The sequence below is a fragment of the Haliotis rubra genome, unplaced genomic scaffold (genome assembly GCF_003918875.1).
Source record: "Haliotis rubra isolate DU_JTF1 unplaced genomic scaffold, ASM391887v1 Scf40, whole genome shotgun sequence".
In the NCBI taxonomy this organism is placed as follows: domain Eukaryota; kingdom Metazoa; phylum Mollusca; class Gastropoda; order Lepetellida; family Haliotidae; genus Haliotis; species Haliotis rubra.
In genome coordinates this window covers 1,739,425-1,744,816 of record NW_025767080.1, presented here as the reverse complement: position 1 = coordinate 1,744,816, position 5,392 = coordinate 1,739,425, and positions in this window count along the sequence as shown.

The following is a 5,392-nucleotide window of genomic DNA, read 5'->3' as shown; positions in this document are numbered from 1 at the left end:
TGGACGAGAATGACAGTGAAAAGACGTTTTTTTCATGCCACAAGGTCTTTTTGAGTTCTCAGTTATGCCATTTGGTTTGAGCAATGCACCTTCTACATTCATGGAGCTCATGAATATTGAACTCCAGGACTGCGAAGCTTTTGCTATCGCGTATCTGGATGACATTCTGATATTCTCATCAAGCAAGAATGAGCACATAAAGCACATTGACATAGTGTTGGACAAACTGCGAGAACACAGTCTCAAACTAAAACTGAGTAAGTGCAGTTTTATGAAGGAAGAGACAAATTATCTGGTATTCATTGTCAGTAAGGACGGAGTGAAACCAGACATGAGAAAGGTGGAGGCCATAAGGTCAATGCCCCCTCCTTCCACGGTTAGGGAGGTCAGGAGCTTGATGGGAATGTGCAGCTATTACAGGAGGTTCATACCAAATTTTTCGAAAGTAGCTGAATTCATAATAGCGTATGCCAAGTTCAAATGGTTGACAGAGTGTCAAGAAGCGTTTGACTTCTTGAAAGACAGCCTGACGGTTGTCTGATTGTTGGCATACCCTGACACTAACAAGCCATATGTGTTATACACAGATGCTAGTGACACGTGTTAGAGCGTGTCTGACTCAGACCTGCGACGAGGATACAGATTTCCTCCCAGGTATTCGCAATGAAAAACCAATCTACTTTTTGTCCCATAAACTAAGTGATTCCCAGGCTAAGTGGTCCACAATAGAAAAGGAAGCTTATGCTATTCATTTTGCATTACAGAAGCTAGACCACTACTTACACAATACAGAATTCATCATTAGAACTGACCACAAACCACTCAAGTATCTGCTAGAATCTCCAATGTAGAACAGGAAGATTCAAATGTGGGCCATTGGAATTAGTGGCTATAATCGCTTGCGGTAAATGTTGAGCGAACCAAACTCGTATTACTTACCTCAGAGGAATTAGAAGTATGCACTAAGCCGGTAACTGGTTACTGTTCTATTAAAAGTCCTGTTTATCCTATAAACCTAAGTAAGCTGTGTGTAACTACTTTATTCGTGAACAGAAAGGTTGACTTTGAAGACAAATGCAAGGCCATTATCAGGTTAAATTCCATCTTACCCTTAGCAGAATATCTGTCGGATGGCATATGGGTGGTAACGACAATGATAAAACTAATCTTCTCTGTGATCTGCCATGATAATGCAGCGGTAGCCTCGACGGTCATTGTTGAACCGCTATTAGACATAGTCAGGCTTAATATGGGTTGTTACGCCTCGAATGATCACATAACCTTACCTCCACATTACCAGAAGCAGAGTCAGTTCAACATCGAAGAATCCTTCTTTGATGCTGTAAAGGTATTTAATGTTACAAGTTTAAAATTTTGGGAACCTGTTCATTCCGCCCTTAGTAAGACGAATGCAACGAAATTGCCTCATCAGCTGAAAGACCTCCAAACGATATCAATGGACCAGTTAGTAAATGAACTCAGGGGTATGCAGAATCAGGTCATAGAAGATAGGAAATCAAAATGGCTGTATGCCATATTGGCAATAGTAATTACGGTTAGTACCATAGGGATAGTCCTAGGATACAAAAGGTTTGAGAGATGGTTAACCCAGAGATTGAGAGGTTGGAGAGATACCAGGGGCACCCCTAGTTACAAGATGGTGCCAATTAATTCGGGAGGAGAAGTTTCTACCTTCAGACACGGTGGTGGTTCTGCGCCTCTACGTCTAGAAACACAGGAGTGGTCACGGGACACCGGGTGGCGACAGCAGAGCCGGAGGGCAAGGATATTGACCACAGAGGGGGAATTCCCTCTACACCATCCAAGGACGAGGAAGCTGAAACTGTGAGCCATACAGTGCGTCGCCTCTATCCAGCGTTCGAGTGAAAAGGGACAAGGTGTCCGGAAAAGGCCAGGAAGTGTTTCATCTGACGGTGCAACTGTGTTCCTTGGAGAGTGATGAGGGACAGGTATGTGTAAATAAGTTGGGGGGCCACCACAGTGCAACCAGTGTGTGGCATGGATCCCCATTCTGCAGAGGAATATCGAGGGACTGATATTCCAATTAAGAAGTGGAGTGGGTCCACTCAAGTTAAAGGACCTTTTTGACGCCTCAATCCTTGGGAGAGAGATTTCTCCATAAGTGTACATAATAGTCAACAAGGGTACATAAAAATCAGTATGGTGATCGGCACTGCTGATACACCTGTGTACCGCCATAACCTTGATACGAAGATACTGACTGTGGTGCATATGTATTGTACTGATAATTAGATCTATGATTGTACACAGCAGAAAGGGAACCGAGCCAGAGCCACAGCCAGAACCAGGGCCAATCCAGTTAGCTGTACTCTCGTCTTCAATACTCTAGTCTTGAATAAAACATCTTCCTGAATCAGCGAAACATGTTGTGTTACAGCTATCCGGTCATTTACATGTTTTGAATATCTTGGACTTTGTTGACCATGCACCAGCCCTACTTATTCTTGACACAGATGGTATTTATGTTAATGTAGATGGACCTGCTTGTATTATTGGGTCTGCAACAAAGCTGACTGCCTTGTATGCACCGTATGCAAATCTTACAATTACTTGATGAACTAGCCTTCTACATAAAATGCAGAGCCCTCAAAGTTCTATCTGTTGTGGAAAGCCAGGTGACAGAGTGGGGTATTAAAATGTTCAAAGAGGTCCACGGCAGGTTGCAGTCCTGAGACTATCTCACCAGTGGACAGCATCCTCATGAAGAAGGAAATACGGAGAAATTGATGCTCGTATTGCATCCCTCAAGATTCAGCTCCTGAACAACCACCTGAGTTAGTTGGAATATACCAAACATGTGGGCTGAGGCTGTTACCATAGCAATGAAGGAACAAAACTTGAGAAAAAGGTTTGATTTAAGATTAGGAACCCATGAACGGCTTGACAGGATAGGCAGGACACTTTAAATCCCAATGCCCCGATAGGAGGCAAGATATGAATCCAGGACCCAGAGATCAAATGATTACATAACCTTACCTCCGCAAGCAAAGTCAATTCCAAATCGAAGAATCATTCTTTGATGCTGTCAATGTATTTAATGTTACGAGTCTAAAATGGTGGGAACCTGTTCGTTCCACGCTGTTGTGTTACAACACCTCAGGAGCAAGCTCCTTCATCTGCAGTAATATGATTGTGTCTTAGCCATTAATATACTTAATCACATGTTTGTACATTAAAAAATATCCTGATGCCTATCAGTATGTTATATATTGTGCTTATGAAGATATTACCACTGTTATGATCTGAATAAAGTAATGAGGAAACATGTCTTGTTTTGTTAAATCACGGTAACCTGTTTGAATCACTAAGCATGTTTTGACAGCATAGGCAGGAGGCTACATTCCACACTCACGCTAACCATAACTGTTCGCCTGTAGCGGACATCGCCAGTAGTGTAGAAATGGGCAATGAGGGAAACATGTCCTACTATTGTCAGGACAGCTGCATGGGTTGCTGGTGTTGCCCCAGATCATGGCTGCAATACCACAAAATCAAAGTTGCTAAGAAGCAGAAACAGGTGCAAAACGACACAAGAACAAACGTTTGAATTAACTATATTCCATTCTATAAATTTTATAGTATTTTTAATACATTTCTACACATTTTAATCACTTAAAATTTAAAAAATGGTGTTATATTTTGCCTTTATCTAATAAGACTGCTGATTGGTCTTTGACCAAAGAGCTCAAGTGTTCAATTTAAGTGGACATATTCTCGTTAGCACTTTTTCCAGAGAAAGTATTCTCTTTTTATGTCTTCCATAAGGTGATCTTTTGCATTGATCTTCTACTCTTGTTTATCATTAGGTCACAGTGCTGCTGGCCAATATACAGTTCTTATGAATATGATTGCATGGGCCTCCCACTGAGAACTAATAATGCTCTGATTGTGGGAAACGCATGTCCCCTTGTGATCCTCATAAGGACTGTTGGGAATGTGTGGAGACACCATGTTCATTCGTGACCTTTTGTAAGGTCTGTAACCTATGATAAGGAGACCCACCAAACACGATCAAGTCGACAAAGGCAACAAAGTGAGGAAGCAGTAGCAGCTGGCTTATTGTAAGGCTTCTCATGAATATTGAATATAGTTGTACAAAGTGGTGAAGAAAATGGTGATTATGATTTATTTCAGAGAAACATGTACCTGCCAATGTTACTTTTCCTTTTTTGGGTTAGCCAGATGTGCTGTGTAATTTGAAAATGTTTTTCAAAGGCTAAATGATTTTACAACGACCAAGTGAAAGTGGTTAGTCATGTTCATCAGAGAATTTGTCCCTTACATGCAGTTTACAACCAGGTGGCAAACTGACATTAAACAAGTCATATTCAACATTTAACTGGGTCAATATAAACGTTGTAGAATTTAGCTGATTGCACACATGGCAGAAGTGATCATTATTTGTTGGGAAGTCGCAAAGTTTCCTGTTTGGAGTAGTATCTGATGCAGATTGAATACGATCAAACAAAATATTAAGAAATTAGCAGACAATCAGATGGGATTAACTCACAGAGTACAGGAAGAGTTCTTGATTCTTAACACATCCAGAGTACAAATTTCAGCAAACAGAGATGCCATTAATGACGTCATTGATAACCTGGGTAGAATTGATTAAACCATTTCTACTGTTACAAAAGAAATGGATAAACAAATCTGGAGATTAGAATGAGCAACAAAATCATACTTGCAAAATGAATTTGTAACATTTGTCTAATTTCTTCAGTTACGAATGATTTCATTTGTGGAATACCTCCAGTTAAAACTGAATATGCTAGTATTAGGACATCTATGCCCAACACTATTACTCTTAGACATTCACTGGCCCTTCTAAAGGAGGTAAAAGTCTACATACCAGGAACATTCAAGCTTTCTGGAAAACTGGAGGAAGATTTATGGAACTTCTATAAAACAATGACATGCTACACTGTATGGGGTGGGGATTTTGAAGAGTGCTAGAGGCATTACACTCAGCATCACTTTTGGCACTGCCACAAGCAATGTCCCAATAGGATCAACAGTTGCCACAAGCAATGCCCCAATAGGATCAACAGTTGCCACAAGCAATGCCCCAATGGGATCAACAGTTGCCACAAGCAATGCCCCAATGGAATCAACAGTTGCCACAAGCAATGCCCAATGGAATCAACAGCTGCCACAAGCAATGCCCAATGGGACCAACAGTTGCCACAAGCAATGTCCCAATGGGATCAACAGTTGCCACAAGCAATGCCCCAATGGGACCAACAGTTGCCACAAGCAATGCCCCAATGGGACCAACAGTTGCCACAAGCAATGCCCCAATGGGACCAATGCCACCAAAGCATGATCAACCTTGCCACAAGCAAATGGA